Here is a 26,153-nt window from a genome sequence, read left to right on the forward strand (position 1 = left end):
AGATTTAGAGCATTAGTATTTCAATCAGATCAATTCCCCAGACGTTGCCACCGCACAAGCGATCAAATCAATATCAGTTAAACACGGAGAGTGACACACATTGATAAGTGGTGAAACTTAGTTATAATGAAAATATTCCACTATTTCTAGTATTCGCAGGGGCGACGAGCTTCAGTGTCTAAATAAATTTGGGACACCCTATAGATTTATCAAAAATCTTTGCAATAGTATCATAAACGTTCAGTACCAGATGAAGAAAGTGTTTTCTAGATCTAATGTTTAATTTCTGCTTGCGTTCGGAAAGAACCTTAATGGCTCTGAAATCCGATAAAATACACACCAAAATAAAGATTTATTTAGCGTAAGTTCAACATGATGTACAGTTTCGGCGTCCATGTCATAAGAAATTGACCATCCCATAAATCCGGTGAAGGTATTTAGGAGATAAAAATAAATGAAAAATATCAATCATTTTCGGTTATACTCACGTAAAAAGTGTTGCTACCCAGGTTTGCGGTTTCTATACGAAAAAGTAAACATATTATATACTACACAAGTAACTCGTGAATAAAATAATAAATATATGAATGCCAATCTTAGAAATTTAAGAAAATGTGTGGCAGGAAGGAAGATGAAGAGCGGTGGCTAAGTATGTGCATACCTAATTTTACATTTATTATTATTTATATACATCACTTGAACTTATAATGCTACGCTGACACAATAGTACTAACACTATAAATTTCACTTTATATGCAGAAACAGTAATTACTTTCCTAAACCTCCTATTCGGCAGGATTTGGCATAAGTTCCACAGTTCGCACTCTCCACAACTTTACTCCTTTATCCTTCAAACTCCGAATAAAACTACGTAACTACAAATTTCACTTCGTAATTTGCCATGATCCCTTTCTTCCTTGTTTGGGGCCTACGATGAACCCTTGCCAAAAGTATAAGAAATACTTAAATTTTTTTAGAAAAAACTCCGCTTCACATGAACAAATATCTTTCAAGGGAAAAACGAATTCTGCTGTAGTAACTGACTTTAATTAATTTTATTTGATGCAGGAAACCGCCCTGCGACTGTAAGGGCGGGCTTATGTAACCTCTAAAGTGCGCCCGTACGACAAACCTGGACTAATTTTTCACGCAGTAAATGATCGTTTTCGCATCGCTTTTTATTACAAATGAATATTTTGAATATTATTTGTAAGCGTAAAGCTCTTCCATTTCATTCAGATCAATAACCCACACGTTGCCACTGTACAAGCGATCAAATCAATATAAATTAAGCGCAGAAAGTGATAAACGTGAATAAGTGGTGTAGCTTAGTTATAATGAAAACATTCCACTACCTCCATGTATTTTAGATTTAATTGGATTGGTAAAGGGCCCAGGGCAAAAGATATATATTTCTGCTTTGCGAGCGGCGGTAACTTAGAGAAACATTTAAGCAACTTCCCTACTCCTCAGAAGTGTACTATCCCTTTTCAGCGTATTTGGTGACTAGGAAATAGCTTTTACTTTACTCCGACGAATTAGATTTAGCTTCTTCGTGCGTTTAAACCTATTCAGAAAAAGTTCAATAAGGAACGAGCGCAAAAACTTAACTGGCCTAAACAAGAAGTCGTAATGGCTACAGTAGAGTCCAATGAAACGAAACATTTAAAATCAGCTTTAGGGGGAACACTCTGGACGAGCCAAATCCCGAAGTCAGGAAAAGATATGGACGTTGTCAATGAATCTTAGTCACCCCGTACTCGAGTGAGGCGAGGGAAGTTTTCATTAACACATAGCTTTACACAGTGGCGCTCTATACATTTTCTTCTTCACCTCCCGCTTAAACCGTCTAATTCTACTATAGAAATGTAATGACATGATAAATCTAAACAGAAATTAAGCTACAGCGATGTTTATAGGAGATTACGTTAACTAATTAGGCAGCAAATCTAAATGCAGATAGAAAGCGATACGACTATGAGCATGGAAAAGCATATATAGACAGAAAGGAAGGTAAAACGTTTCGCAACATCAATAGGATGGATCTGGTTGGAATATCCAAGTTTACAACCCGACCAGAGTTCATACAGTTCATACATTACTCTAATTAATAAATAGCGCGCGAACCAACACCATTTTCTTTTGCTGCTCACCTTTCAAGTTAGATAAAGTAGAGCGTTTCACCCATTCATTCTCTTATTTCAATGTAAATCGTTTAGTTCTAAAAAATAAAATTTGTGTTAGTAAAAAACCAGAACAACCCAACAACTGCTGAATCATGACGAAGAATGCTTTTTCTTTCAGTGTTTCCTTCCAACACTCTAACTAATAAAAGTGAATTTACAAATGCTAGTTGTTCGCGAAACCGATGGTATCATGAGTATTTTAAGTGGAACGCCCGGTATATTGTTGTAGTTTTAAATTTGTCTCAATTTTCCAAGAATAGTTTGTCTCCTTGTTCAGAGTGTTCCAGAACTGGAAAGCTGTAATTTGTTGGCGTATTGTAGGGCCGAAAATGTGATAATAAATTCACGGGAACATAGAAAATATTTTTGCACTAAGGTAGATGATTTTGAAGTTTAAAATTTTATTTTATTCTTTTTTTTTTGTTTTTTGGAGGACGTGAAGTTTTGGAGAGCACATAATTCGTTTTCTCTGTGGCAATGGTCAAATTACTTCCAAAATTATGCAAAAAAAAATAAATTTTGCACTTTGGAACTACCGTGTGAATTTGATCGGGAACAATGGCAATGAAATACCTAGTTTAAGGTCAATTTTGCATCTAAAAGTATATCTCAAAATCGAAACGTCTGTAAGCAAACTGCCCGGTTCTAAAAACAATTGTCAAGATTCTTAAAGTTTCTAGCCTACCAATACCTATTAAGGTAATAACATTTATATTGTACTGTCATTAGTCACTAATGCACGTTTAAAGACTGTTGATAGAACTTTCCAATTCTCAATGAAGTATGCGCCGCATATACGCCCTCCAATAAAATTGAATTTTGTCCACTTTGTTCTTTAATATAGTTGGATTTTTAATTTTGTTTCTCCATAGCTTCGCAAAATATTCCAATATTAAATTTATCCTGCTCGGAACCTCATTTCTCTTCATCTTCTAAATGCTGCAATATGTTTATATTTTTAGTGGAGATTATGTGTAGAAGTAAGACGTAGGGTTTTAACTTTTAAAATGGAATGTGCCTTCAATGAAAATCATTTCAATTTACTAAAATTGACAGTGAGAAGATGTAAATTATTGTAACTGTTCTAAAAATGTATTATGTTAAGTTTGTCTAAGGGGAGATAAATTGCACAGAAGCAATTTTTGCGGGATCTTATAAACATAAACCATAACTGGCTCGCTTTAAAAAGGACTTTAAACCCATCGAGGCGACGTAAAAATATATGAAATGTGAAAATCGTAAGTTTCCTAGAGAAACCTATAATTTTTAGAGAGGCTATCGAAATCGTTTATCCCCGTACGATTGCTTCATATGACAAGCAACCTTGCTTGTTTTCTTAAGATAGGACCGTACATGCGTCTGCATAATGTAACCACCCCGATAGTCATTCAACACCACCAGCTCTCTTATTTTCCCCACTTCCCTATTTTTATTTCCATTCGAGCCTTTTTTCCTTCGCGCCACTAAAACTACCGAGCTTGCAACAATAAACCTAAAGCATTGTGGTTTTATGATTTATGTACAGCTTTAACAGCTCTCAGATTTCTATTATATGTGTTTTTCAGAATGCGACAAACTTTTTCGCGTTCACTATTTACCCCCTTGCAAGAGCTGAACCTGAACCAACAATGTACTCGTTGAACATCAAGCCTCGTTTACGTCCCTTTTAGCCAGATGGGAAACTGAGGAAATGCGATTTTTAATTTTTGCGTAAGTAATGATTTTTTAAATTAACTCTTTACATTACGGTTTTTGTTTTCTAAAGCGGCAAAACGTACGTTGCTTACATCAACGAGTGCTGTTAAACACCTTTCAAAATAAGAAAAACAGAGCTTTTTCTCAACTCTATCCTAGACCGGGATAAATTAATATGAAGGAGGCCAAGAAAAATAAAAACTTCCTGCTAGAAATTATTCATCCCGCCCCATTGAGGGCACTAAGGCACTTGACAAAACTCAAAACTGTCACTTTGCATCAGCTATCATCCGCAGGGCAAGTCGTGTACATCTAATTGACCTTGCTCTTATAAATGACCGCAGTGATGCTGTCAACACCAATAATGTGTACTATCTGATGGGGCTAGGCCCTCTCCTGCTTGTCGCCCCGAAACTATGCGGCTCGATATTCAAAAAAACTCTTTATTAGCACTCCGAAAATGATGCCTGTCAGTGGCATGCAAAGCGAGAATGATAGTCAGCTGAAGGTGGGGAGGAAGTTTCGAACCTTACACTCACTCATTAATGCCTCATTGACGTCCCACTTAATGAGACCTTAATTTTGCTATTATTGTAGTTGGCAGGCTGTGTTTTGGATAACGCACGTCCGCGCAGGCTTTACTTCTCATATAGTTTGCTATTTTAACTGTGGTATGGCTCTCTTGAGTCGCTATTAATTGGAGAATATTTTGCAGGTTTCAAATGATGAATGCAACCCCAGTGCAAATTGAATGAAAATTTCTACACTTTTAAGTCAGCGCCGAAGCCGGAGTTAATTTTAGTTTTCAAATGAGATGCATTCCCGATTTTTATATAATTTTTATATTGTCTTGTAAATATGTATGTATCTACTGTATGTGCGCCCTTCTGGTACCTATTTTGCCGATGTAAGTTTTTTTTTGCCTAATTCACTATGCACAAATTTCAAAAAATCCTTTGTTCTTCTAAAAAAATGGATACGCCAATGAAGTGTTTATATCCGAAATTTCGGAGAGTAGTTGAAATTAGTAGTCATTTGGCGAGGAGCAAAATCAGGGCCGTACTGAAGGGGACTTAAAAAATGTTGTGCAATTTTAAGGCCCTGGTAATTTTTCAATACACAACTCAGTAATTCTCTTCTTAAGCACGAAATCCGCGGCTTAAGTATCTACGAAAGAAGCTGGAAGACCTCAAATACCAAATCCAAAAAGGTACGCTTTCTACTTCGTTTCAAATTCAGGTCTAGAGGCTCTTTACTTCTTTGGCAAATAAAACAATTTGACTGGACTATTGTACAAAGGGTCAGCGAAGAGATTTACACGAAATCAATTCTGCTGCCGTAAGCTGTCTTCAAATAAAGGAATACGTTATTGGCGTTAAGATGAACGAGCACGTTGACTAGGGTAGCATGCTAGCAATACATCCCTTGTTTTGCGGTGAGGAGTTGTATTCCTACGAGGTAATATTTCACTAATGATACTAGTTTAATTACAATTAAGTAGTTGTGGGTTTTAGTAGCTAAGCTTTTAAAGGCATGTGTAAAAATAATTCAAGCTGAGCATCCGAGAAGGCAGCGTAATCCGAATTCAAGAATTTAAAGTGGCGACACTTAACGAAAAGTAGGACAGACAATAAAAAGTAGGATAAAATGTGGCGTGACATCCATCGTGCAGAGATATTTACTCATTTGCTCCCCGTAAATCCACACTCCCATTCTGATATCCGAGTATCCGAGGGCAGAAATACAGGCCACCAAACTAATGGCTTTTAATAAAAGCTGTGGACTATAAAAATGTTGATTTATTATTAGTTTGGACGATAACTGTTCACAAATTTTTGCTTTAAATTTGTAATATTATGGGAATGCATAATTAAAACATTTTTCATCATTATTTAGCGCTTGCGAACGTTACGGAGCCAGATAAGTAAAATGCCGTCCCAATATTATATCACCCGGTAGGTAACAAATTGGTCTTCTGGATGTTCTTTTTTGATTGCATTGTAATCACCATTCATTCTAGAAGTAAAATTAAATTACTCTGGGCATTTTAGCAATGAACTTAAAGAGAATTAGTTGGCGACTGAAGCGAAACGATAGTATTGGAAGGAGATTGATGATATTTTAAGATCCAATTTTATAATTTATTTTTGTTAGTTTCAAGCTGCTAGAGGTATTTTTGTACCTTATAAAGAGGATAACGAAGGTATGGAATGCTCGCAACCGTTTCTGTTCTTCTGAAATACACGAGAATATTTTTTAAGTGGAACACCCTATATTTTACACTATACTTTGCTTTATAGTCTGCCAGAAAACATTTTATCTTACAAATCACGTTATAAGACGGTATTAAGCAAGTAGTACGATTAGGTGACTGTCCGCATTGACCTCACATCTGGTAAAGGAACGCAGCGAGTCTTTGCCCGACGGCAAACGCTTTTCAGTTGCTGCTATTAGGCGGAATCTCGGTCAACAGCCGTCTTGTCGCGTCCTCTGCGATCGCACACAGCTTGGTTTTTTGCAACACGTATTTTTAGATTTTGTTATAGATTGTTTTCCATCTGAAGTTTATTGTTATTGTTTTGTAACAAGAGATATACCCTATGTGTTTCTTTGCTCTTACTTAAATCACCTTCTGGTTACAATGACCACCCACTAACAATGACCACCAATTTTTACTGCTGGGTTCAAGTGAAATGGATTATGTTCGTTGCGAGAACTGATATTTCATTTGGAGTAGCTATTTTCTCCCTCAGTGGAAGCAGTGGCGACTTCACGTCTACTCGAAAAACCATCGAAGTTTAACCTAAGGAAGTGCTTACTCCGGACATACTGTATATTGATCTATTTGAAAGTTTTTATGTTGAAACGAAGACCTGAAAGTTCACATTCAACAGGGCGATGTTAAAGGTGTTTCGCCATCATTTTTAACTTCCCTACTTTAATAGGTTTCCTACAGAGGCGAAATGTTTAATTTTAAGAGCAATTTGAAGTAATTATTCTAGGAGGAGTATTGACACTGCAGGTCCTTATTTTTATCAGCGGACGATGGGCCGATTGCCTAGTGGCAGCACAGTCACACCTTCTCCATGTTCGGCCGTTTACATTCGCCTCACGCCGCCCCGAAATTACAAATGGATGCCATTTAATTACATTGTCTTGGCAAGTAGTTATAAAAGTAACGGGGCGGCACAAGATGACGGAAAGAGCTGCCTTTGCCGACTGCAATCAGGCTGATTTAAGAAATCGCGATTTACTATGAACCTGACTGTAACGGAAGTTAACAGTAATTTCGTTACAGCGTACAACTGCCGCCGCTGGTTTTCAAAACTTTCACGTTTCCTTTTAAGTGTAAAAAGCTATGTAAAAGTGGAGTTGCGTTTTAAGCAGAATTCCGTGTTAAAATTATAATTATGTTTTAGTGTTTATATTTATTTGGATGTGTTTCGCCTGAATATTTTAAAACTTACTTTATTTTAAATAATGGTATTCTGCATAGCGAAAACACATTTCATTGTTATAAGAGGTATATAGATATTTATCCATTCAACAGTCGGTGTTTGTTTGCCTCCCTTTTTTATCTTGAAAGAGCCAGCTTTACAGGCGGAGTCAAGCCATTTCTGTAACCTCGTACACAAACATCCAATAGGGCTTGCAAAAAGAGAAGCAAACACTAAGTAAAATAAGGGTTCAGTCCAGTGCACTACTTTTATGCTCAAATGCTCTCTTTTTTGGATTACGTGCATGTTTTCCTAAGGGACAGCATCATTCGATTGGCTAAGAAAATTATTACTTCTATACCGTTCAAGAAGCCGATTTATTCTGAATTTATACATTAGGAATTTATAATTAAACTCGTATGCCCCTAAAAACAATGTTTTACATTCTGAACTCTTCTCCAGTCTTCAATTCCAAAATTTCTGCAGCTGCATCGATTCATTATTATTTCATTAGAGAGGTTGAAACCTTGTGTCAACCGCAAAGATATTGTATTTCAATCAGAAATGCGGACAAATTACCAAACTAGTAACCGATATTAATTTCGGCACTTAGAAATCAGCAGGTTTCAACGCTCCACCGAATCCATATTACCCAACCCCATCGCTTCAGTTCCAAATAATAGATAAACCGCATCTAGAATAAGAGAAGGACATACATTCCGCTTATCGATAGGAGATCGGCTTCAATACATTTAGAATTGAGGCTCACAATATAGAGAGTGAAGTTGCGAGACGTCTCTATCCAATCTAGACAGACCTTTCAAATTCTGTCAGTAGTACCACACGTCACATTTCAGTTTTATTATACAGTGAGGATAACTCACTTGAAATAAATTCTGAATAATTAAATTTGTTGGATTTTTTCGCTGAAATACTTCAACTATAACTTTTTTAGCAATTTTCTCAGTTAGAAACACTTTCACTTACTCTACATTTTTTAAACAACATTTAAACTTTCAAAGGTTTTTTTCTGCTCCAAGAGCAATACTTAACGAAATTTAAAATTTTTAGACATAACTTGGTACGTCACGACACACGGGACTTTGTAAGTAAGTAGCCCCATAAGAACTTTTTTTGTTTTTCTTCTGACATTATTTTTAGAGATACGCAAGGATTTCTGATACTTTTCCATAGAGTCAAGTAGTCTTTAACTAATGGTCTTCAACCTGGGAAAACATAAGATGAAACATTAAAAGAACCTGAACCATGATCACCACCTTCGATATTCTCATGTCCAGTTTCGAAAAGTATTTGCTACTAAAAACAGGTTATATCTAGTTGAGGCATTTCAGCGGCTAAGAAAATGAGTAAATTTAATTATCCAGAATTTATTCCACGTTAGATAATCTCACAGTATAAGTGTAATTAAATTTGTTTTCATAAAGTAACATTAGCAACGCAATAACACAGTGAGTTGGTTGTATTCTTTTGTCAAAAGACGAAATTAGGGCCAGATAAAGAATAACCAAGTGCTGGTTTCTAAACAAATAAAAAATAATGTTAATAAGGGTCTTTCCCGTTCTGTCTGGAAATTGTTTGCACTGAAGCTCACCCCGCTGGGACAGGCCGGATCCCACGAGATCACGTTGATAAGCAGAGCTTTTAAATACTCCCGGCCGCAACGCTTCAGGATAACAATACACTCCTGACTTATAAATGTCACCGAAGGGATTATATAAATTGATGTCTAAGAACAGATGAATTAATTTTAGTCGCCCATTCGGATATTTGCCAAATACCATTTCGGGATCGCGAATCATTCCCTAACTATGCCCTGCCGCTCATTACATAATCCACTGCTAAGTCCGCCTATTATCAAGACAAAAACATCAACCAAATATTCGCATTTACAATATTAGGGCTTCAGCATGAATGAATCGACCGACAAATCTGTTTTGATTTACGGGACCGAATTGTGTTCTGGAGAATGTTCTCCTTATAGTTGATGGAGCGTATTAAACCATTTCAATTACAATGAATAGCTTTCCTATCCAATTCTGTTTACTTCGTATTAACTTCTCGAAGAGTCACACGAACATCTCATAGATGACATGTAACGTTCCAAGAATGGACACTTTTTTTTCTGAACGTCATATTGAATGTTAGTTTTTATATTCAATAAATTTCTCAAACTAGGAAATACTTCAAATTTTTACAGCTAATAGATAAATTAATTAATATTGCCCTTCTCTTTGCCTGCAATAAAACAATTTTTGACTTTTTTCGAAAAATTAAAAAAACAATTACTGCGTGGACGAGTTCGTAGGTGAAAGCGATCGCAAGTTTTATATTCAATCTGAGAACATTGTAGCATGAGTTAACAGAAAACCAAAGGAATTCAGGGCATGCAAATATCCTTAAAAAGTATTAACCAAAATTTTCAGAACTTCTCTCAAAAAATGTATAATTTTAAACTATTCGATTGCGCCAAAGAAGTAGTAGATGAAAGTGGCCTAAAATGTGCACTTCAGTTTGGGGGAGTTGTAGTTTGATGTATTAAGTAAATAAGGCCTTTCAGTTTGAAGATATTAAAGTTTGAATTAGCAGAAATCATACCTGAATGTTTTTGGGCGTTTTCGAATAATATGGTACTGAAAATTCAAAGAAGGAAGCAAAAATAATGGTTTTTATCTGAAAAAAGCAGCAGACAAAGCTTTGTTAAATACCTTTAATGCCAGCAAATCCAATATATTATTCAAAGTTGTAATAATATCACAATGTCCATTGTCCATGGTGCTCAGAATATTTGAATCAGCTTCGTATATTTTTAATTTCGTCTAAACGAACAAAAAGCATATCTATAACTCTGGACATAGAGATATATCTGCAATATAATTATTATGTTTCGATATAATAATTATACACAAGAAATGGTCTTTAAGTCTTTCAGAGTTAGTCATGGAAGTGTAATGAAGGATGTTTACAATAAATGTGTACTTTAGAAGGGCGTAAAAATTGGCTTATAACTAAGACCACTCTAACTTGGAAAAATGTAATTTTTAAGTAAACCATGAACCAATTTCGCGATTCTGGTAATGAAAGAGAGTGCATGGCCAGGCACCCTTACAAAACCGACCTCGCTGCTGCCCAAACATTAATTATTATTCCGGAGCCATGAATGTTTTCCGTTTTATCTCGAATGAACACATTTTTCGAATCCGCGACGAGAGCTTCTATTATTCTTTGCAGAAAAATTTGTTTCTAAATAAATTTCGCTCGAACGAGGCTGATTCTTCGGTACGAGGGCCACACGAAATATTATGTATGTGTCATGAATATCAAATGTAAAGGCCGTTTTTCGGCTTTAAATATTCAATAATAGAATTGTAATAGAATTGTTAATACGCTTTAACCCGATTCATGACGCTTTTTGGATTAGAAAATTCCGCACACATCAATCTATGTGCATGATGATTGGCAGCCCATCCGTTTGCGTTGACCATGTCGGAGAGTTTATGCATCCATGTTTCACCATCATGTATACCATAATTAATGCAACCCTGATAAAAAGTGTGTTCAAACGAAGTCTCGTGCCTAATGGTTTTAATAACGATAAGACTGGCGGGGTCCAATTATAATAATTACTTAATAAGTAAATTCGTCTTTACCGACATACGCTTAAAAGCACATAGACTAAATTATTCATTATATTCAATGTTCAAACTAAGGGATAAACTACTACTAAACTAAATGTTTACAGCTGAAACAAACTTTGGATTGTGTACAAATTAAGTAATAAAGCATAATTGTTGCAATATAAAAGTAATTTTCAAATTCCCGTCTCCCCGGAAGGTAATGAAGCTTTATTAAACTAATGATACAGGAGCAAGAGCTTTAGAAATTGCATTTCCTAGAACTTGAGGTTAATTTTGTAGGATAATTTTAGCAGTACCATTGTCTTTTTCATCAAACAGCATGGGAAATTCGGTTCTGATGAAAGCTTAAAGTGCTCCAATGCATAAAAGTTTATGCCCCATGTAGGCTTACTTAATAAGTTTGGTTATTACGCAAAGATAATGTTTGATCAACTCATCCAACTTTGTAATAGGTATACCAAAATACATTTTAAGTAGTTCCGCGAGAGACTAGAGTGAAATTATTTAATTAATATTAAAGCTCAAAGTTCATTACATTCTGATTGCAGATTTATTGGTTTCAATTTTTATTCATTGGAGGTTATAATGGAACATTGATTTTAGGATTAGTAAGAAAAAGTTCCGGAAAAAGCACCCGGAATATGATGGTTTTCTCTGCGTTCTCAGGACTCAAGGGAGTGCCAATTGAGTCCATCCGAAGGTAGTGATATTTTATACACACGTGGTAGAGGTGGGGCTAATCGAGGGCTAGTTATGCTCAGGAAGAATGCAGGACATGACTGACTGCATAAGATTTTATGTTCTTTTCGACGGCGAGATGCTGGCGAATCAATTCTTTTTTATTTCCAACTTTAAACAGGTTAGTTCGAAGCTGCTTCGGGTGCCCGCTGTGCTAATTAGTAGCATCGTTGCTGCGCCACCCTGTATATCCATCTGTCAGTCTTTTGTGATAACTTATTGTCTCCCTTCTTTGTGGAGCATTCTCAGCTCATTGCTTTGTTTTACTTTCGCAAATATTTCCTGGGAACAGAAATATAGTCCTGTTCGTAGCGCTGTGACATTACAATGCTAAAGTCGATTATACTGCATTGTGTTTGAAAGAAAACGAAAGGTTTATCTAAAATCCATATAAAAGGTATCCGCCACTGTCTATGAGAGTTTATTTTCGCCGTTTGCAATAGTTCGGCACCTCCAGATTCAACGTCGAGGCAGTATATCACTTGAGGCAAAAAATAAATACTCGGACAAAAGGCAATATGAACGATGTTACCAGCGTTCGTATGCTGGCTCCATTGGCCGATGCTTTTTGCACTTCTTTTCCTCCATTGCCGTTAAACTACCGCATTTTCAGTGTAATAGCTTACTTTCCGCTTTTGCTAAGCACGCACACAGATGTTCATGCCGCTGTTCTGAGATCGTGCCGGCCATCTGACACACAGTATTCTTATCCAAATCAATTGCACTACTTTTCAATAGCCCCTTCGTGATTTCAAAGAAATACGGCCCCCTGATTAAGATAGAAGCCTCTTCGGGAAAGCTTAAATTAAAAATATCTATAATTAACATCGCTTTAGACAAGATCTGCTCTTTAATATGTGGAACTCCCGCCAGGAGGAAAGTTTTAATGCTCATTAATGTTGTTCATTATTTGCGTTTGACGTGGTTGGCAATTCCCACATAGATCGTATTTATCATTAATATCTAGGAATGTTTTAAGCATATATCATTTCGTAATTAATCTGCTTATTATATAGATAAGCTCTCGATTCAGGGGCGCTTTAAGTGAATTGTCGAATTTGCGCAGTGACAAATAAAAAGTTGGCATCGTTTACGAAGTAAATGTGTATACGGTATGGTAATCTATAACTACACCAGTTCCTGATCGGTCGGTCCCGTTCATTAATCATCGTTGGTATTAATTCCGGACATTTATCAGAGTTTTCCGATGTATGTACGAATCGAGAATACGCTGCCCTCTGCGTCCGACAAAACTGTGGATGGGAAGTACAATTCTTTTTTGCTAAATTGATTCATTACACTTTCCACTTGTGTCGAATTTGTAACCATCGAGCTGTGACTGAAATACATCCATGTGACATTAAATTCGTCCAAAAATCAGTTATTTCGAAGGTTTTTGGAAAGTGTTCCGGAAATGGTCTATAGGAACTTAATTTATCTTCATCTGAAAAAAAAATAAAAAAATAAAACGACGCTGTCGAAAATTGGGATTGCCCTTAAGAAAAAGGTTACGTCATATTTGTGACAACAATGTAGTTATAAAACATAATTTTGTGTCAAAGCTTGTGCATTTAAAAATTTAGGTTGACATATCCAAACGATTTTTTCCATCGTTCTAGCAGAGTTTTTTAAATTTCTTGCACTCTTTATGTCCTCACTGTATAAACAAATCACGGACGGGAGTTGTCTAATTAAATTTATCATATAATAAAACGTGAAATATCTCTTTTAGCGTTAGAATTGCACAAAATATTAAATACGGGAATTGTGGAATTCAGTGTTGTGCATAATGTAAGGGAATATTCAGAGTGACTATAATGTATTTTCCATCTTCCATTCCAATCATTACAAGAAATCCGATATGTGAATCCCGATAGCTTATACTACACTCACTTTCACATGAAATGCACCACCCAGTAATAATAATAATTAAGTCTTGTAATTTTGGCAAAATAATGCTTCATAATAGAGTATCAAATGATCAGACTTTCAGTTAAAAGATACAACATTTGATAATGAAAAAATTAATAATAAATGACATATTCATGCTAAATTATGAAGCATTATTTTGCCAAAATGACAAGACTTAATTATTATTATTATTATTATTACTAGGTGATGCATTTCATGTGAAAGTGAGTTTATAATAAATTATTTGAAAATCAGGTGGGTATAGAATTGGGATAGGATAGAATCAAAATTAGAACACAAAAACACGAAGATATTCAAGGTATTGCCCCACTTTTTTAGACACCCTGTACATTTTCAAAATATGCACAGTATTTCTTTCTACAACATTCGCATTCGACTTTTTTTTAACTCTCATGCTAAAAGACATATCGAGCGATTACATTCTAATTATGGTCTGTTTGGTGCCTAATAAAACTATGATTTTGTGAATATATTCTTACAGTTTGCTTACTTAAACATGTTTTATAATTATTATAAAACATGTAATTTTCGTTTCAATTATCAACATTGCTTTCTTTTCCACTCGTAATTGGTATTCTGAAACTTGCTCGTAGAAAATTTTAAAAACTACAAACTTGGCTCAAATATAGGGCAAAATTTGTTTCTTAAAATAATTTCAATACTTCCATTGCACATATATGCATACTAATGGTAAGCTAAGATAATAAAGGAAATACGATCACGAATAGTTTAAATTAACTTTTGCCAGTGCTTCGTTAAAACTACCACAAGACCGGTTCTCCTTTAGTATTAGGAAAATACAAAAAGATAATCGGTATAAAGTTTGCCTTAATTTCTTCAACAGCTTGCAAGTTTGTTAAGTTGGTATTAAAATAATTTACTTAGCTTTTGGGCATTTTATTAAAATTTATAATTGGATTTCAACAGACGAACCTGGACTCGACTGATGCAAATACAGGCGTTTTAACATTAACAGTATCGCATTTAATGCGACATTAACATAATTAATGGACAACCGTAAGTCGTATAAATGGACGCTAAAAGAAGACAAACAACACCGCAACTCTAAAGACAAATGCTGGAAGAAAAAGCTGAATTTAGCGTTCCGTGAAGAAAGATTTCAGTTGGAAATTCATATTTGGCGACAATAAAATATATAAAATCGACCAGAGCTGGCTCGGAAAATAGGTTTATCGATATTTAAAAGAAATATTGCTACTTGGCTTACAGTGAGATGACAAATGTGTTCCACATAATGATAGCTTTATACGTATTCGGACTGCCATTTAAATACGGACAACACATATTTTTATATAAAATATATGATTCCTATGTTACCTAGATTGAATTATAATTTTATATTGTAAACGAATTCTAAATTACTGAAATGCTTTTGTTCTACGTATTTCTGGCCCTATTTAATACTAAATATCGGTTATAAATTAATAGGGCGGAAGTCGATAAATGTCTGACATTTCACAATCCCCGCATGTTTTATGGCATTTCAGCCGAAAATAAATCAAAAAGAAGTGATGTAGACTTTATTGGCCCCCCTTTTGCCACTAGTTGCAGTTTTTGCTATCGAACTCTTCCCGATTTCAAACAATTTTGTTTTGATCAGGCTCAGCTTCCGGACCGGCAAAAACGGTTTATCGAAAATTGTTTCAAACTCTTGGCAAATAACCTCATGCAGGAGACTTCGGTCGTCTGTACATTACCGCGTGCACCAATCGCATAATGGAAAGAGTTTAAGAAATTTGTAGAATCGCACAAAAAAATGATAAACATTATGGAAAATTTAAGAAACCACACCCGACTAAATCTCCGAAATATCTCTAAAACTCGTAGCCATTCGTGCGTTCTCAACAACCCTTCGGCGCAACAGAACATTTTTGGAAAAGAGAAAAAAGGGAAAAAAATTGTTAAATATACAAGGTGCCTCGAAAAAGGTTTTTTACATACATCTTACATTTTCTTTAAATGGGGTATAATGATTTTTTTTGGCATACTTGGTGTGTGCACTCCACCGGGTACGTGCGTGGAGGCGTGAAGAGTAGAATTGAACGAATCCCCCATTAGTTATTCATAATGTCACTCTACGCCCTCGGAACATACACCCGGTATACTAAAACAATTAAAAAATCGTTACCACTCGTTTTTTCAACAAAAGTTAATGTGGTGGTCACTTATATTCTCATTATGGATATCTAACGAAGGATTCATTAAAATCCACTCTCTATACGCCATAGACATGCAAAGCAGACGAACAAATGACTGAAGCAAAAGTAGCAACGTTAACAGCTTCAAACCATTGAAAACAAAAACAAGTTAGATACCTATTAGAAGTACAAATATTTTCCTAACAGCGGCATTCTTGCCAGTCAGCCCGCTTCTGAATTTATGAAAGGCGTTTATCTTGGCATTTATAAATTGTTTACTTGGTACTCTACAGAGAGAACAAAGCTGTTTGCACGTTCTGAAGATAATTTTTTAAAGGAGATCAATCGTCGAACTTGTCAACCTTTATCGTTGTGGGTCTTTATATGTTTACGTGTACTCTGCTTTGTCGCATCTTATGAAATATAATGACTCATCCTGATATATCTTGAATGTTTTTCGTCCTCGTCTGTTTCACTAATAAAAACTTTTTCTAATGTTTTAATGGCAAAAATTAAAGATTTATCTTAATAACATCGAGTCACTAATTATATCGAGCAGCGAAAAAACAAAATACTTAAGCATGTCTCTAATAATTCGTTTCCTAAAGTTTGCGAAACAATTAAAGTTGGAGTTCACAGTTTATTAAATGGCGTAATTGAATTTAACATAGGAATCTTAAAACTATTTGGGCATATTACGGCCGAATTAACTTTTAATGTCTGTTCTTTAAAATTGAGCTGAGCTCGAGGAAATAGACGATGCATCAAGTAAATGCTCGATGACCAAAATTCCTTCACGATTTTCTCAAGAATAGCTATCAAGGAAATCTCGCGAAAATGTATGTAATTTATTATTGACTGCTTTTATCTACTTTATTAGTTCGGTACGTATTCTTGAAAATTGCGAAGCAAATTAAATAAAAGAATAACCGAAACTAAGATAAATAGAGACAATCTCGTTCTTGTCAAATATTTTCTCGGTTTTGCAACCTAACGATTTATTAATCCTGTCGACTGTTTAGCCAGCTGACACTGGGTCAGTGGACACGTACTCTATCTGCGGCCATTTAGAAAACATTAATCTTGAAATGATTGACCTGTTGTGTGGAAGAAACTAAGTGTGTTATTTTTAGATTTTTAATCAATTCAATATAAAAACAATTCAACCGACTTATCGTTCGCTACAGAAATGAACTCATTAAAAGTTAGTGAACCCATCAAATTGCGATGAGATAATTTAACCAATGTATAAGTGATATAAGCTTCTTTTTTCATTACTACCAGCGAATTATTTTACGTTTTAAATGTTCTATTAAAGTTTCATAAACTTAATGAAGCTAGCATTCCTTATAGGAGGTGCTTTTCCGTTATTTACTCGTCACAACTTTGAATCATAATTCTTGCAAATATTAGACATGAAGCTATTGAATTTCTGAAGCTAAACTAATACTTAACTATGTCATGGGATTAATCTTTTAGAAGGTAAAAATATTTAATTTAAAGTCAATAAGGAGTGAACTCTTTTTGGCAAGATAAACAGTGAGAAGTAACATGTAAAGAGATGTAAATCGATTGGATTACTTCGGATTAAATTATTTTATATCCATATGAGGTATGTATACACAAGAAAATAAACACGCGGAAAATTTTGTATTTTCATCAAGCTTTGGATTTTCCTATTTAATAAAATTTTCGATCAAAAAATATTTATTACGATTTTGCGATTTTTATTCCAATTTAACACCGGAGATAGCCTTGCATTTCAAGACAGTAAAAGATATTGAATTCTTCAGTAAATCTGCATCTTCAGTATCTGTACTCTGAGTTTAACAGAAGCATTTGAAGGTGATATCTTTTAAAATATTCGTCCTAACTTATAGGAGTTTGTAACACTTGGATAAATCTCTCTGTAAAGTGATCTAACCGGCTTCTGAAATTCTATTCAGTGACTGAACTGCTGGAAGTTACAATATCCTGTCCACTTTATATTATATTTTACATTCGACGTTAGTAAGAAAAATGTAATACGTATTGAGAGCGTCTTGAATGGCTTAAATATTTACCTTAGCTGAGTGAGTAATATTGTCATTTTAGAGAATGGGCTTTGCATAGTGCAGCGGTATAGTGAGCGATATATTCCACGTCCGTAAGATCTCAAGAGGGAAGAAGCACATAGATATTTAAATATATTTCAAGATGATTTAAATCATGTTTGCAGTTCTAGAACCGAGAATGCAAGAATTATGTATTACCAAATTTGTATTTACTGCCTCGTAACAAATTCGTAGTGCGAATTGCATTTGTATCACAGCTCACGAATCTAGACTAAGCCCATTAGCTCTCAAATTCATCTTCTCGTATGGCAAAAGTGTCCTTGTTAAATAAAAGTTTTTCAGGCGTCGTTTCTTAAATCAAAAACAACTTAAACATATATTTACGGTAAAACTTTAAGAATATCGGGATTTTTAGGGTGCTCTAAGAAGATTTTTAAAGTCAATTTAACTTTTTCTCTTTGACTGTTTAAATTTTGCCACTCTTAAACTTAGTTTTATTAGGGGAATGTTAGAATTTCTTGGTCGCATCGGTTTTGGGATAATTAAATATCGATTTCGATTTCATAACTATGTTATTGCCTCGATGCTTCATTTAGATATTTCAATGGTTTACATTTTTATAAACCAAAGAGTGTAATTAAGAAATACATTTGGAATGTAGGAAACATTTCTGCTACCAAATGGATGTAAATATTTGGCCTATATGCGGGAAATTATTCAAGCAATTAAATACAATTTATGTTACAGTGTCAGCAACAATGGTCTCAACATACATTATTAATCCCAAAATACTGCTCTATGTATGTTAGGATTTCTTCATTACAGCAGAACACATTTATGTACCTTCAACGTTTAAGAAGCAATCCATATTCTAAACGCAGGCTCTCTAGTGAATGAATTAAATTATTTGAAATTTTAGGTGTTTCACCCTCCAACGCCGAAGATAAAAGCAAAACATATAAGCCATATACATAATTCACAATTTCGCGTCACTTGTAGTATTAAAAGGGTGAAATATCAAAGAGAGGCATGTGACTGACGATTTGTAAAGCTGATATATAGGGTCAATCCTCACGTATCGCCGAAACGTTTGTTAGCGTTATGAAACAAATGTATCGTACGTTAAATAAAATTATTCATTTGCATAGACGCGGTTTAGTTTCCCCACCGGATTAACTTAAATTCAAACTGATTGATCACCAACTTTGTGATAGAATCAAGATGGGAAATCCTTTGCTAACGCGTAGTGTAAACTCCAACTGTGGGAGCTTGAAAGCCATTTCGAAGCACATCAAAAGACCTCGCACGGCATAATATTCCAACCTATATAGCTCAAAAATCTCCAACCGGTTCTCCCTCTAAGTAAAACTTTAACATTTAGCAAATTAATTTATTCCATTTACCTAATTTGTGTAACAACTTCTAAGCCGAATATTAGCAGTTTTATTAAGTTTTCTACTCTGGAGTAAGACGCGATTGAACATTATACAACTGTATTCGAAACAAGGCTTTGCGAAAAATTTGCGCAGTACGAGGTATTTGTTTCATTACTGATTCAAAAGGTAGGAGCGAAACTCCATATAAAAACATATTGTTACCAAGGGCGCAAACCCCCTACGAGGCGGCACTGTGCGAACACCCTGAGACCGGCAGTGAGAGACGGGATCACAATGATTTATAGCTGAGCAAACAAAGCGCTGGAGAAGTTTGGAAATCATTTCCGGAATTGAAGTCTTTTGCGTATACAAGGTGTTCGGAAATTCATACGCCAAGCTTCGATATGGCTGTGGGCCCGCATTAAAAAGCAAGGGTAAGATTTCGGACAAGGACACCGCAGTACTTAGACGTGACTTCTTGTGCTGATGGGAGAATATCTGTTTGTTTACTAGATAGTTGGTTTTTATTAGTTTGATACTCTCACTGGCAACTTCTATCCAATATACCTTATTAAATCCATTGCAAGTCCGAGCTGAGTAATTTAAGGGTAATTCAGGTCGTTATTGTTTGCACTAGTGACTATATTCCCGATGGACGAGTCAGAGTTCAAGTAAATAAGTCAGGTCTATTAAGAAGTCAAATACCTATAAATAATAACCAGGACTACGTTCTCATTTACCCCTGCCGACTGAGCTAACTCGATTTCGGGGGGACGTCACACCCTAAAGCAGATTGTAAAAACTCCCTATCACCAGTGGTATTATTATTGCTTTTGTGATAACTAGGCCAGGCAAATTCAGACTAATTCAGGTCATTGTAGCGTTAAAAACAATTAACACCTGGATGTTGAAAATTGCAACTGTACTACCAATGGACGGGCCAGAGTTCAAGGACAGTACTCAAGTCCATGGGGAAGTTAAATACTCAGTGTCCTCGGCCTATAACCTCGCCTGCATTCGGAATTTGCTCCATTATTGTTGTTATGTCGGGGTAAAGTAGACAATTCACAACTTGGTATTCTCGCTTGTTACACAGGGGACACAAGAAAGTTAATTGGAAGGCAAGATTAGGCAATTTAAGGTTAATTCAAGACGTATTGTATCAAAAAAGGTAAATATCACTAATGGACGGGCCAAGGTTTAAGTATAAAGGCCAAATACATCAGTAAGTCAAATACCCACAGCATAGTGTCTGACCTATCTCGCCATTTACCTCTAGCGGGTCAGGCCCGATTCCGTGGGGACATCACAACCAAAGCAACTATTAAATACTATTATTATTATTATTATCATTATTATTATTATTATTATTATTATTATTATTATTATTATCATTATTATTATTATTATTATTATTATTATTATCATTATTATTATTATTATTATTATTATTATTATTATCATCATTGTGATTATGTTTTGTGAACGTATGCGGAGTGATACCTGTTGCTGACACTAATAGGATTAGTGTGAATTCCTAGATCCTAATGCAATTTATACTGTTTATATTCCATTAGCAGTTGTGACGAAAAGGAATAATATTATTAATTGTTGGAATGGGGGTCATACCTAAGTTTTTTAGATTATCATTACAGTGAGACTAAAGTACTCACCAGCCATACACTTATATTTCAGCTCTCAATGTATCCTCCTTTACCCAGAGTTGTTGCCACCCTATCGATAAAAATACTGGTTTTACTGCACTAACCCTCATAGTTTAACAAAACGAAAAACTCTTTAATATGCACTCAAGGCAAGTCACTAAATAAATTTCTTAAACCTTGGTTTATTTATAATTTAAAAATTTGCATAAAAAATGAAGCAATATAATCGTGGCATTGTGATCGTATAATTTCTGAATATAAACAGAATTCGTGTGCCTTCAAACACGTGTATCGTAAAACAAGTTAAGCAAGAATTAATATTTTATGCAGCGACACGTACAGTGTAACTTTCTAAATATTTACTAATAAAGGGTCAGTCATGCTTCATTTAGTTGTGACAAGCGCTTGTTCTTAATTAATAATTTACATCTTCTCATTAAAAGTTGCTTAATAATTCGCTCGTATTATGGCTGTTCATGTTTCACTCGCCAACACTTGCCAAGCTCAATCCCGCAAATATACCACTTCCATACATCCAACTTCCTTATCAACTACAAGTGTTTGCAAAAACATTTCAATAACAATTAACTCCAAACCTCAAATTTCGGGGAAGCCTGATGAAACTTTTTAAAGACGATAAGTAAACGAGTATCTCAACCACGTGGCGCTTAAACTACTCACAACATTCTCATGAAAGCACACGAAATGAGAGGACATGAACCAAAGCGTACCCAAAATCCGCCCGATGAAAGTTGCAGGAAATACGCGAACTCTACCACAAGAAGCTTCCGAAAAGCAAACTTTCGCAAAGAAGTTGCGTGCCGTTTTACGAAGTCCACAGAGCGAACTTCAGCTACAGAGTTCACCGCGAGTTCTGGTCAGGCACTGTGCCGAAATATAGTCTAAGCGTGCCACCGCGTTTGAAGACGCGCAATGTTGCCGGTCAAGTTTTAAAGTTAACTGAAAATGTTGTTTTTCGCAAGTTTTACAATGGAATTATTCATGAGATTTGAGTAAATTAAATGCTTCGACTACCGGGTTAAGCAAACAAAGTTATTTTGAAAGGGAAAAGAGATCAACATTGTAAACTTAGTCGCTCGAGGGTTGATAAACGTGTATGTCATATGTTGACGAATTGTGTTTTACGTTAGAGACCGTTTTCCGTAGCGATGAAAGTTCAATCCAGTAAACGCTATTTGACAGATTCGACATTATGAAATGTCGGTTATCGTTTATCGATTCCGTGGGTCTCCATTAGCTGACGAGCGATAGACAAAAGCGGTTACGAAAACGACTATTAGGAAAAATCTAATATAATTTCGTTTTGTTTAGTGGCCTTTGTGTAATAAATTTCGTTATTCGAGGAAAAATTTATCGAATAAAGTTAAAATACATTACATCTCTTGAGTCATGATTGATTTCCAATCAACTAGAACCGAAAATTATTTGATAACCCTGTATACTAACCTAAAAGTTAATAGTGAACAGCTATTTGCTTGATCTTTTCCGAAAATTGTCTATTGTCAGTTTTATCAGCACCAGAGGTAATTTCTAAAAACAACAATTTGCTTGCAATAAATTATTAATAACACATACAGGGTGGACTTTTTAAGACTTTTTGAGTGTCGGAGAATTGTGTGCAATCTAAAAGAGCCATAATTTTTTTTTAATTCTTAAATATAAAAATTGTATTTTAAAACTATTTTCAATGCCATAATGGAGGCTCAAAAAAGGAGGGTTGAAAATTAAGCGTTGCACCCTATATTTTTCCTTGCTGTTACACTCCTAAGTTCATTGCAAGTAGTTTTTATCTATAATGCTCTACAGGATGTCCAATTTTTTATGATCAGGACTCCGTTAGGAAAACATCTCCATTTTCCAGTGGGTTGCTCATATAAACGTTGTTTCTGATGTATTTTCTGGAAAATATTGTTTTTAATAATACCACGTTATTCCATCGATGTTGCTCTGACAAGTGTATTTCCTATGCATCGACTACAACTTGTATATTTCGGTTCAGTTTGAAATAAACTTCTATCATATATAAATTAATTTCATTTCATTAAATTACTGTCACACTACCACATGAACATTAGGCATTTAACCTGAAAATCTAAAGAAAAATAATCTAATCTAAAGTCTAATTGTAACTTGAGGAAGTAAAATAATGAATATAATGCCGTGATGTTAGCTTTTGCTTTATTGTAGAGGACAGAGTAAATCAAAGCATACAATGGAAAAAAGTTTTTTCGCTTTTAGAGTTTAAGGAACATAATGACCTAAGATTTGTAACAATAAATATCTTACGAGGTCCTTGAAAAAATCTAAAAATAAAGAGGCATCGATAAGAAACTTCCATTACTTTTTTAGTTACTAGCATAATTGCCTGGAACTTTTCCCATTTGACCGACTTCGTAACTCTTATCGTTTCCGAGATTCTCATACATTATACTGTTTTGTTCAGAATTAAATATTGCACCGGATTCTATTCTTTCCACCGGACGTTTCCTACCCGTCAAACATTTCACATTCAGTTTTTCCCCTTCAGGCTTTACAACTGAAAAACCTTCCTCTGGTATCAGCTATGATTTACGAGACATCATACTGATTCTCCCCTAATGGCACACCCTGTATAGGCACGTATCACAATCATTTTTACATTGTGAGTTAAAATTGCAACCCAGGTGAGTAGCTACACATTCCTGTCTCAAAGGGCTTAATTTGCAATATGTGAAGTTGAAACTGAAGCTTGATAATTTAAGCATCCGACTTTATAAGAGACATAACGCAACCACTTCCACTGACTTAATGGAATGTCTATAAAGCAAGAAGTTTTACCCGAAACATTAATAATCCCGAAGGGTAATGCAGAGCACTCGCTTCTACATAAGCCTCAAAATTCCCTTGTAAATAAGAAGACAAGTGTCGGGAAAATTAAAACTCCGGCAGCAAAGTAATGTGATAAGTTATTCAAGTGAAATTGAAGAGCGAAGATGGAAAAAGTGAATATGGCAATAGGGCAGCGGCACGTCGTAAGAGCATCGCGGCGCCTTTCATGCTCCGCCCCCTACGAAGTAACTGTTGCTTTAGCAAAAGTGCCCCGGCGCCCCCCATTCGCTTACGGAAATCTGCACAGGAATGCAATTTCATCAAAGCATACAGCGCCGTTCTGTTCTCAGTCCAGATCACAAGGATCGGCCACACGGAAAACAAAGTTATAAGTCTCGGTTACGGTTTCATTACACTATGCCTCAGACGGCACGCGCTAGGCCCTCTCTTCGTTTACGAGATACATCACATTTTACCTCCTTCACGTATCAGAACTAAGTGATTGCATCACGAGATTTAACCGTGAAGGAAGTTCGCATGATTGATTAATAAATATTCACCTCGAACCGTTTATTTACAAATAAATATTTTTTGCTTACGTAAAAGTTTCATCTGGAAAAGTGCTGAATCACAGCTCTCCCTCAGTGGATCAACCGGCACGCGCTCGGCAACACGAGGCCTTCTCGACTCAGATTACAATATAAATCCGGAGTTTACCTCAATTTGCGGATGCTTATTTCAAGCTTCTGCTATCGTTCGTCGTCTTTGCGATAAATGATATAAAGGAATTCAATGATGACTATTTGTTTGAGGTTTGCCCTTTTTTGCTTGCCATCGTTTTCCGCCAGATCTTGTTTACGTTTTAATTTCACCCGTTTCGAGTGGAAATTTAGGAATCGGCATTTTGTTGTTCTTTAGAGGCACGCTCTATGTTCACAAAAATTTAAAAAATCATAAAAAATGGGATAAAGCAAATTCAAAATCAAACATTTCAAAACCTAGCCAATAATACTACCCTTTCTAATATTATAACATTTTACAAATTGTATTTGGTTTTTTATTGTTTTCATTGGGGCTTTATTGTGGCATTGCAAAATTATTGTTATATTAAAGTAATAAAGCGGTGTCACAAAGCGGCAACCATGAAAGTAAAGTATGTTTTAATTCGTCCGTAAAATTACGATCTAAAATGGCTTTAAGCTTGCTGACAAACTTATAATTTACAGCATTCAGGCTTTATTACAGTGTTAAGACCCAAATGGGTTTTTAACACAGTTTTTCAGTCCAGGCTAACAGATTTATAACGTAGTAGAGTGGGGCCGCTTCGGACAAGGGACAACTTCGGACATTTCAAATTCAGCATAAAAAATTACATTAACTTAGTTGTATTTTCAGCAGACTGATCAGAGCCGAGCTAAATTTTGTTATTTTTATTTTAATTATCTTTCAATTTCAAATGACTGGTTGATAAATTTCAAATGACACAGAATATTGATGACTGAGCCGATGAGTGTTGAGGTGCAAATATTATGTTCACATCTTGCGATATATTGGCGTAAAATAATATATTTGACCTATGAAATTCTCCACTTTTAATGTAGTCTTCGTGTTCTTTAGTTCTCTTTTTGCAGGGCCCAAATGTTTCGTTAAAATAAATTTAACTACGTTTAAGTAGGTACAATGATCAAACGCCAACCAATTGCCTCAACCTCAAATCAACCTCTTGAAATGGTGACTTGGCTCACCTGAAACAAACGGTCACCCGTCAGCCATCGAGAAGAGGAATTTCAGAGTGTTTGACACAATTTAAATATTCACTCCTCATACATTTTAGTTTGGCGTTCCTTTTCGTTTTTCTACTCTTTTCTTTGAGGTCCTGAAGACGGTAACAAAATCGTCACCGAATGGCTAACAAGGGTGTTCGTCCGAGCCCTTACTAAAGAATGAATGTTATTCTCGGTTAGCTTCAACCGAGAATAGTGTGCAATTTTGCCGCTACAACCCCTGCCGGCATGTGAGGCGTTATTCCCAAAAAAAATAACAATAATGAACAATCTGCCTCAAACATATAGAGCTTAATTGTTTGAAGTTTATCTTTTCGTTGGATCTTTCGGGCGCACGAGTTCCATTCTAATGGAAATTATTTTAAAAAATTATTGTGCAGCTTTTAAGTTAAATTCGGTCCTGATCTAACAGAAACAGGACTGTATTTGTATTGCCTAGCAAGACTCGGCACACAATGAAGCACAAACTAATCCGCAACAAGACACAAAAGCGAAGTAAAACATCAAACAATGTGAGTCAGTGGGTTAATTTATATTTAGCGCAACATATTTATAGCTGAGTATATTAACACTATTCATCAAGCGATGTTGGGATCTTGATCGTTGTTTCAGTTCTATCTCGCGTTCATTACTTATAGTATAT

General features: G+C 35.3%; 1 protein-coding gene across 5 annotated transcripts in view; it reads right to left on the bottom strand.

Annotated features, from left to right (window-relative positions):
- Positions 1-24,566, bottom strand: part of LOC136417244 (lachesin-like) — a 77,066-nt gene extending 52,500 nt beyond the window's left edge. For 4 of the 5 annotated variants that reach the window (XM_066402842.1, XM_066402841.1, XM_066402840.1 and 1 more), the window contains exons 1-2: positions 21,629-21,769; positions 20,907-20,967 (exon numbers count right to left, since the gene is read on the bottom strand). The gene's annotated coding sequence lies outside the window, so the exon portion shown is untranslated. Of the gene's footprint in view, positions 1-20,906; positions 20,968-21,628; positions 21,770-24,325 lie in introns of those variants that run through there. The other variant, XM_066402839.1, reaches the window with a different exon arrangement.
- Between the last annotated feature and the right edge of the window lie 1,587 nt (positions 24,567-26,153).

This window comes from Euwallacea similis, chromosome 27, assembly GCF_039881205.1.
Source record: "Euwallacea similis isolate ESF13 chromosome 27, ESF131.1, whole genome shotgun sequence".
In the NCBI taxonomy this organism is placed as follows: domain Eukaryota; kingdom Metazoa; phylum Arthropoda; class Insecta; order Coleoptera; family Curculionidae; genus Euwallacea; species Euwallacea similis.